This window comes from Zingiber officinale, chromosome 8A (assembly GCF_018446385.1).
Source record: "Zingiber officinale cultivar Zhangliang chromosome 8A, Zo_v1.1, whole genome shotgun sequence".
Taxonomy (NCBI): Eukaryota; Viridiplantae; Streptophyta; class Magnoliopsida; order Zingiberales; family Zingiberaceae; genus Zingiber; species Zingiber officinale.
The window spans coordinates 28,968,292-28,978,667 of record NC_056000.1 but is presented as its reverse complement, the minus strand read 5'-3'; the positions used below and the strand labels follow the sequence as shown (position 1 = coordinate 28,978,667).

Genomic DNA, 10,376 nt, shown 5'->3' with positions numbered 1-10,376 from the left:
TTTTATTCTGATTCAGGAGGTGAATATCAAGCTCTTCATCGTCATCTTGTCTCTTGTGGAATTGTTCATCTAGTCTTTTGCCCCCATACTCCTGAGAAAAATGACTCTGTTGAGAGAAAACATAGACAGACATATAGTTAAAACTGCCTTAGCTTCTCCATCATGTATCAGTTTCGTATAAATTTTGGGATGAAGTTGTTTGTACTACAGTATATATCATAAATTGGCTTCCTTCTCCATAATTCAATCATAAATATCCTTTAGAAAAACTTTATAATCCAACAGTTGTCATTAGGAGATCATGAGTATCAACAGAAGGGAGGAGATCGTTTGTGGAGAAAATCTACTCCATTACAAAGCAAAGAGGAAGCGTCGTTGCAAAGTAGAGAGAAGATTTTAAGTACTCGTGGTGTTGTGGTATTGCATGCGGTGAAGGAAAAAGAAGAGCAAGACTCTGATACCATGAAAGAAACAAGATTGAAAAGAAACGAGATGAAATAATAAAATTGTTGATTGTTTTAGTTTGTCTATAAAGGGACAATTTATAGATACATTATAAGACTCCGTCAGCTGACAGAGTAATAAATAAATGAAATACTATAAGACTTCATCAATTAACATAGTAATAAATGAAATGAATAATTAATAGGGCATAATTTTATTTTGGTGTAATCATATAAATGATTCTCTTTTAAGGTCGTCTTACACCTCACCAACCAACGATGTTTCAGTGATCGATCGATGTCGTGATCGTAGAGCTTCTTGAATGGCATCATCGGCTTATTGAATGGCATCATCGGCTCGCTCGACAATGACTGTGTTGGTAGGGGATTCTAATCATGCTACACTTTACTGACCGCCACCAGCTACTACCCCAACTTTGGCTGTAGTACCCATCAATTGATTAGTTTGATATATCAAACGATGATATTGTAATAGTGAATAGAAGGTTCAGAAATCAATTGGATGTCTATCAGTCGATTTATAAGTTTTAGCAATTGCTACGAGCAGAAGGTTTAGAAATTAATTGAAAACTTGATTGATTGCTTATTAGTCAATTGATGAGATTTAGCAATCGATTAATGATAGTCAAACTGAGTTGGATTCAACGGTTCTGCATGTGTAATGGTTGTATTCAACAGAGAAGTCAATTGATAGGTAAAATCAATCAACGGATATATGGAAATCAGTTTAACAACAACCCTATAAAAAAGGTTAGAGGAAGTTTGAAGAGACCGATTCTCGAGGATTTGGAGACGAAGTACTATTGTATTTTCGATGATGAGGAGATAATCCAAAACAATAAACAAGCATATCTAAAGTCATAATTGTAAGGATCTAGTGCGCTAAATACGCAAAAAGCGCAGCGGAAAAACTAACTAGATTATTTCTAAAAGATTTATGCAAAAGAAAACCCATATACTAAGTTTGTTAAAAGAAGTTATACCTTTATTACATGAACACGAACTCTCGACGGTAAGGATCTCAACACGATCACATGTTCGTGTCTCTTTCAATATCCACACGAACAAGTCTTCCGTCCGTCTCACGAACTCACGAAGTGAAGAAGAAAACCAACCAAGGTTGTGCTAGCCAGCACAAGGAGAGGTTTCGGCCAAGATCAAGAAGAGAAGAGGAAGAAGAAGATCTCAAGTTTTCATATATAAAATACATTGACGAAATTCCTTTTATATTCATCTAATGAATACGAAAAGTTTTTGCCCTTTGGTCCTCCTCTTATTAATGCATGATTAATCCAATTAACCATCATTGATTTTTGATCTTCCTTCTTCAATGAATAAATTCAATTAAGTCTAATTCAATGAGTCTAACTCGAATGAGTAATCCAATAATCTTAAGGCCCATTATAATTTATTCAAACTAAATTAAACTTATCTCCAAATCAAACTCTTCTTTGTGTGTGACTTAATAGACTTTTATAACGTTGGCAATGTATCTAAAACTATTTTAGATACATAAATAATGAGTGACATGTATGATTAAAAGCAATTTAGATATTTCCACAATGGTATGATATTGTCCACTTTGGACTAAATCATTATGGATTTGCTCTTGGGCTCTACCCAAAAGATCTCATGCCAATGGAGATATCATTTTTTCTTATAAACCCATGATATTTCCCATGTATTTTCAATATGAGATTATGTTTGCAATCTTGCAACCCCAACAATCCTCCCTCAAACAAAGGACCACAGGGTCCCCCTTAAGTATCAGGTCACTCTTGACCTGCTAGGGCCTCCCCTCGAGTATCGGGTCACTCTTGAGAGCGACCCGCTGAGGGCCTCCCCTCAAGCATCAGGTCACTGACCTGGTCAGGGCCTCCCCTACTTCGTTCAAGGTTTCATTCACATAATTTGATCTTGGATCATGGCTCTAGCTCATGCTTCTTTCGACGGTTAGTCCGGTGAAGAGCGATCTCGCTCTGATATCAATTGTAGGATCGAAAAGAATTTAGATATCTCCACAATAATATGATATTGTCCATTTTGGGCTAAGCCCTCATGGTTTTGCTCTTGGGTTCTAGCTAAAAGGCCTCATGCCAATGAAGATATCTTTTTTTCTTATAAACTCATGATTTTTCCCACGTGTTTTCAATGTTGGACTATGTTTATAACCTTGCAACCTCAACATGACATTTAGCAAGACATCATTGTTACCCAAGTGACAAGAATGTCAAGATTTGACTTAACCTTTCTGTATCTATGTTCTTATATGACTCAATCCTTTTATCTTTGATATCTAGATTGATCAATGAGGTATAGATCGTGTCATCCTCTTATCAATCTTTGTGTTTCTTGATCTCTAAGTAGACACACTTAAACAAATAAGCTTAATATCACATATTGACTCATTTGAGCATGACCATGTATTCTTATGTCCTACTAAACAAGGGGCATATAGATAGCGCTTCCATTATATGAAAGAGATAAATCCTATCTACATCACTCACATCTCTCCACATAACTTATTGCATACCCAGTGATTGACTTTATAGTCCACCTTTTATAGATGATGTTTGTTGATACTAAAGTACATAACTCCTTATGTAGGAAATCGTAGTGACTTCAAGTCTAAGGACTATTCATACCAATAGTCACATGAGAATATTTATGACATTCATATAACGATTCATGAAACATCTCATGATGGGTCAATTCAGTATATATTCTCTAATATATACCTATGTGTCAATCTGATATCTCATATCCATGATATTAATATTGTTCTTGATATTAATGCTTGATTAGAAATAGTTAAGAGTAGTGTTTTATATATCTACAATGTTTCACTATCAATTCAACTAATTGATATGTTGTAGACTCTAACCTCCTATCCTAGGACATTATTATATTTATTCATTCGGCACTAAACTGAAGTAACTATAATAATCAACTTTACCTTTTATTAATTAGTAAAAAATGATTAAAAAAGTACTCTTCTCAATCATCTTATAATTGGTACTAAGGATAATATAAATAATAATTTTATTATTAAAATTATTTTACTTTCATTTGTAGTTGCATTTTAGATTTTTTTGTATCGTTTGTGAAAAATTAAATTATAAGAAACTTCTTCGTTTTGGAAAAGTATTCCAAAATAAGAAGATTAATAGTGATAGTTCATTAGAATTGAGCCTTAGATGTAGCAGCAGCACTTACGCGTGAAAAATTAGAAGATCTACATCGAAGGAGCTTGTAACCGTCAAGTTTTGAACTAAAAAAATATCATTTAGACCTTCATCCGAGCCTTCAAATATATTTTTACTATCTTCAGTAATTTTTATTTTTATAATATTTAGGATATTTTTAATATATCTGATATTTATGAGTTAGGATTAAACTAATTAAGTTTCATGTTTTGGTAAACTCTTTTTGTTAGGATTTTTATTATGATTTTTTCCTTTTTTATAAAATAGGAATTCTTTCCTTTCTTTTTAATATAAATATTGAGATTCATATATTAGGATTTATTTCTTTATCTGGAGTCTAGAGTTTATATAAATAATTTGTTTAGCAGCTTAAGGAATCATCCTCATTATTGAATAAATTTTTTTTTATTAAATGACATATTTCTTCTTGTTTCCTCAGTTTCTCTTATTATTTTTTTCCTCAAATCTTTTTTCTTATTAACCTGTAAAATAATTACTATATTGTCTGACATCAATTATAAACCAAGTAAACTTCAAAATTTTACATGTGATTTCGATTGTGTTTCAAATTTCCATGGCACAATCCGTCAAAATGAGAGGAGCTATAATAAAGACAAGCATGTCAAAAATAAATAATAAAAAGGTAAATTCAAAATAATAATAATAGGATTTTCTATATAATTTTATCCACTCCTTTTTCCTAAAAAGTAACTGAATCACTAGAATGGGATAACTTGAAATTTTTAATATATTGCAATCTAAAAATATAATTTATCTACTAATACTAATTAATTAAGTGCAAACTATTCATCCCACCAATACATGTAAAGAGACTATCCTCTAGACTATAAAAAGTGATCCAAAGAATTCAATCCCAATCAAAAATTAGTGTTGTGGGTGATGGATGAGGGCTACTGATAATAAATGATATTAAATAAATGATGAAATAATAAGTATATATAATTTATTTATTTATATTTAATTGTTTTCATCAACCATTCCTATGGTCCTCCTCCTTTGAGTGGACCAAAAAAAAAAAAAAGTCAATCAAATTTTAATTAATCTTTATTAATTTATCCTTCTAATTGAATATATAAGCTCTTTTAAAACTTCAACCTTCGATAAATAAAAAATATTTAAATAATAAGTGAATCAAATTTTAATAAGAATAATGTGTGTTATAAAAAAAATTCAAGAATTTTAAATCGCATTCATGACCTTTTTCAAGCTTTAAAAATTCAAATTTAGTTGGATTAATTTTAAAGATCCTTGATCGACCAATAAAAAATATTAAATCGATAGAAACATCTTTAATTAGATCAATTAATGCATAAAAATTTCTTATAAGTTAGGAGATCAGTTAATGCATAAAAATCTTAAATTGCTATATCAATCCAACCATGTTTGGTCGAGCAAATCAAATTATTTAATGGACCAACAGGAGTGAAATTGTTAAAACTTAAAATATTTTGCGAGGTAGAAATATATTGATATATTACAATATATTTCTTTCTAGTTCGTAAATTATAAATAAGAGGGGATCCATTACTTATAATTAATAGATTATGATCAATTTTATTTATTTAAATAATGAGATTTATTGAAATAAATCAATTCATAAAATGAATGATCTTATCTATAATTTACGGACTCAATATATTCTACCTTAATTTACAAATATTTTAATTATTCTCTTATAGTCAAAATGCTTATCCATCTAGCATATCCAGAGCTAGTGGGCTGTTTGACCAAGTCTATGTTTACTAGTAGGTTTCTGTGCATTAATTTCCTCGATCTATTTATTATTTGTGACGTCTGCATTCAATTCCATCATCTCTTCTTCCACCCCTTTCCTTCCTAGTAAACAAAGCAATGGCTCAGGCTCTCCCCGAAGCTAACCAAATGCCGTTGCTGGTCGTGCGCCTCTTTTTCGCCGGAATGGAGGTCGCCGCGGCCCAAAGCTGCGGCTGCTCCGCACACTTCTGCTGCAGTAGATTTGGCTACTGCGGCACCAGCGACGACAACTGCGGCACCGGATGCCATCAGGGCCCCTGTTACACCTCACCCAACAACGGCGGCTCCATCGCCAGCATCGTAACGCCGAGCTTCTTCGACAGCATCATCAACCAGGCCGCCATCAGCTGCGCCGGAAGGAGGTTCTACACCCGCAGCGCTTTCCTGACCGCCGCCGGCTACTACTCCTAGTTCGGCCGCACCGGTTCAGCCGCCGACTCCCGGCGCGAGATCGCCGCTTTCTTCGCCCACGCCACGCACGATACCGGACGTGAACTTGCTGTTAATTAATTTTCATATTAAATCTCTTCATTTCTGGATGATCATGATGATGACGACGACGACGATCGGAATGTTGTCCTCTGCTCCTTGCGATCGGTAGACTTCTGCTATATCGAAGAGATCAACGGCGCATCAAGGGACTACTGCGATGAGACCAACACCGAGTGGCCGTGCGTCGCCGGGAGGAACTACTACGGCCGCGGCCCCCTCCAATTGTCCTGGAACTTCAACTATGGCCCCGTCGGCCGGTAAAAATTATATTACTCGAACCTACACTTGTCTCCCTAACGTCTTATCTCTTAATCCACCAAGACTTCTTAGCAGAATCCTATATAGACTTTATCCAGTCGTCTAGTTTTACTGACTCGACTATACTTCTTATCAATTATCTGATCCTCTTAATCTATCTGGACTTTCTGTCAATTTTCTAATTCTCCTAATCTAACTAGACTTCAGTATGGTGTTTGGTCTTCTAGACCCGTCAAGCCTTTTATGTTGGGAATATAATCAAAGTTTCATATTGAAAATACATGAAAAAAATTATATATTTATAAGATGAATATATCTTCATTGGTAAAACTATGAGGACTTAAACCCAAAGTAAACAATATCATAATACTATTATGAAAATTTTTGAAATCTTTTGGTCCTATAATTGGTATCAAAACGAGGTCGCTCTTCACCGGACTACAAGCATGAGTTAGAGCCAAATTCAGATCGAACCATGTGGATGGAATCTTGAACGAAGTAGAGAAGGCCCTGAGTAGGTCAAGAGTGACCAGATGCTTGAGGGAAGGCCCCGAGCAAGTCAAGAATGACCTGATACTCAAGGGGAGATCCTAAAAAGGTCAAGAGTGACCTGATACTTGAGGGGAAGCCCAAACCATGAGAATAATGGTAATCCTTTGTTTGAGGAGAGGATTGTTGGGAATATAATTAAAGTTCTACATTGGAAATACATGGAAAATATCATGAGTTTATAAGATAAAGATATCTCCATTAGTATGGGGCATTTTGAATAAAGTCCAAGAGTAAATTCATGAGGACTTAGGTCCAAAGTAGATAATATTATGTTATTATAGAGATATTTGAAATCTTTTGTTCCTACATTTTATTAGACTCCGTGGCTGTTTTGATGTGATCAACCAAGTTAGGTTATGTTCTGTTTGTTATTTGATCTCTGTGTCTAAGTGTGCAGGAGCTTAGGAGCGCAGGAAGTCGAGCGGAAGATGCGGCTAGTGAGAAGGACGGCACGGGAAGGGAGCCGACGGGCTCAGTGCGTCTGAAGGACGAAAGAGCTGTGGAAGAGTACACCGATGGATGAGAAAAACGTGTGCGGCATTCGAGGGATGAGAAGCCGGGACGGAAGCTTGCTCGAGGAGAAGGTCGGAAATTGGGTCCGGGTGAGCCATATATCGGTTGGTCGTAATCACCCAAGCAATCGGAGCTTCGGAAGACGAAAAGAAGGCAAAAGGAGCTGGAAAAGCTAGCTTGAGGTGTCTTCAACGAAAAGTTGAAGGCGCCTGCGCTGCCTGCAGTGCTGGAGGCGCCCTCATGGCCTTGAGGGCGCCTTCAACCATGTCCGAGGCGCCTCAAAGCCATTGGAGGCGCCTCATGTTGGTTGCTACTCGGAAAGTCTAGAGGTTCCACTGTACAAAAATTTTGTACAAAGGTCTGAACTTTTTCCTAGCTACCATGTGTTCTTTTAAATTAAATTTTGGATCGCTCGCGGAACTTAACACGTTTGATCCAAAACTTAATCTATTTGTTCTTTTAGGTTTAGACTTGGATCTCCTGCGGAACTTAACACGTTCGACCCAAATCACCTTAAATTATTAATTCCATTAAATATTAATTTCCATAATTGGTTCCCAGTACTGACGTGACGAGGCACATGGCCTTCTTGGATATGGGAGCAACCACCACCGACTAGACAAAACCTTTTATGGAAAGCTAATATTTAATTTCCTAAAATAACTTTAGGTTAACCGAAAAGAATAATCAAATCACAAGGGAAAAAAAATAAAAGAACACTATATCGAAAACAAATTCGAAACTCTAGAATCGTATGCCTCTTGTATTTAGTATTATTTCCAAAAATAACTAGTTTGATGCGGAAACAAAAATTACTAGTTATACCTTTTAGAAAGACCTCTTTATCTTCTACCGTATTCCTCTTCTAACCTCGGACGTTGTGTGAGCAACGATCTTCCGAGATGAGAACCACCAAGCACCTTCTTCTTCCTTACAAGTTTCGGCCATCAAAACTTCTCCTAGGATGAAGAGGTTCGGCCACCACCATCATGCTCCAAGGGATGCTAGAAAAGAGGCTTCTTTTCTCTCCTTCTTCTCCTTCTTAGATCCGGCCACCAAAGCTATCTCCACCATGAGAAGGTTTCGGCCACACAAAGGAGAGGAGAGGAAAGAAAGGGCCGGCCACACCCAAGGAGAAAAGAGAGGAAAAATAGAATAGAGTCGTTAGCATTGAAGCCTCCTCTACCCCCTCTTTTATAATCCTTGATCTTGACAAATAAGGAAAATTTAATAAAAACTTCCTTAATTCTTTTGTCATTGAAAAGAAAAATTTATTTAATTAAAATAATTTTCTCTTTTCAAATTATAATGGCCGGCCACTCTTCTCCCCAAAACAAGGAGAGTTTTAATTAAAACAAAAATTAAAACTTCCTAATTTGTTTCTAGAAATTTATAAAAATTTCTCCAATAATTTTAATCCCTTCATGATTGGTTAATAAAAAGAAATTTTATAAATTAAAATCTTTCTTTTAAACATGTGGATAATTTCCAAAAAGGAAAGTTATCTCTAAAAATTAAAATCTCCTTTCAATTTACAAATAAGGAAAGATATTAAATCTTTTCTTAATCTTTTGTAGAAACTAATAAAAGAGAATTTTTAATTTTTAAACTTTCTTTTAAATCATGAATATAATTAAAAGGAAAGTTTTACCAAAATTAAAATCAACCTTTAATCTACAAATAAGGAAAGAGATTTTAACTCTTCTCTTAATCTTTTGTAGAATCTTATAAAAGGAAGGATTTAAATTTTTAAACTCTCTTTTAAATTATATTATCCACATAAGAAAAATTTTAAAATTAAAATTCCTTTTTATTTTAATAGGGCCGGCCACATGAATTCACCCATGAACATACCCATGGCCGGCCCTAGCTTGGTCTCCAAGCTAGCTTGGCCGGCCCCTATAGGATGGGTAAGAAGGTGGGTATAGGTGAGTATAGTACTCTATAATTAAGAGGCTACGATAGGGACCGAGAGGAGGAATTGGTTTTGGTCTCCCGATGAAATTAAGCATCCCGTGTTCGCCCCGAACACACAACTTAATTTCATCAATAATAATTCATTCCACTAAAGAACTATTATTGAACTACCGCACCAATCCCAAATTACATTTTGGGCTCCTTCTTATTATGAGTGTGTTAGTCTCCCTGTGTTTAAGATAACAAATGTCCACTAATTAAGTAAGTTACTGACAACTCACTTAATTAATATCTAGCTCCAAGAGTAGTACCACTCAACTTCATCGTCATGTCGGACTAAGTCCACCTGCAGGGTTTAACATGACAAACCTTATGAGCTCCTGTTGGGGACATTCTCAACCTAGATTACTAGGACACAGTTTCCTTCTATAATCAACAACACACACTATAAGTGATATCATTTCCCAACTTATCGGGCTTATTGATTCATCGAACTAAATCTCACCCATTGATAAATTAAAGAAATAAATATCAAATATATGTGCTTGTTATTATATTAGGATTAAGAGCACACACTTCCATAATAACTGAGGTTTTTGTTCCTTCATAAAGTCAGTATAAAAGGAATGACCTCAAATGGTCCTACTCAATACACTCTAAGTGTATTAGTGTAATTATATAGTTAAGATAAACTAATACCTAATTACACTACGACTTTCCAATGGTTTGTTCCTTTCCATCTTAGTCGTGAGCTACTGTTTATAATTTATAAGGAAACCGATAACATGATCTTCTGTGTGTGACACCACACACCATGTTATCTACAATATAAATTAATTGAACAACTACATTTATCATAAATGTAGACATTTGACCAATGTGATTCTTATTTCTAGATAAATGTTTATACCAAAAGTTATGCTTTTAGTATACACTCTAACACCTCAGACCCAGTCTAGTGACCGTTTTCACAGATCACAGATGGATAAAGTTTTATCCATCTACTCGGCTGGAGGCGCCCTCAACCTCATTGGAGATTCCTTTAAGGCTCGAGATAAGTTTTCCAGGAGCTATATAAAGGCCCCTAGAGCTAGGAAATTATTGAATCAACTATGTAACAACTTCCTAGCAACTTCTGAGCATTCTTAGTGTGTAAAAAGGCTTCTCCGCCTACAATGAA

The 10,376-nt window shown here is 35.1% G+C and overlaps 1 pseudogene; it reads left to right on the top strand.

Moving 5' to 3' along the window:
* Positions 1 to 5,490: 5,490 nt before the first annotated feature.
* Positions 5,491 to 6,214, top strand: LOC122008228 (annotated as a pseudogene).
* Positions 6,215 to 10,376: the final 4,162 nt, after the last annotated feature.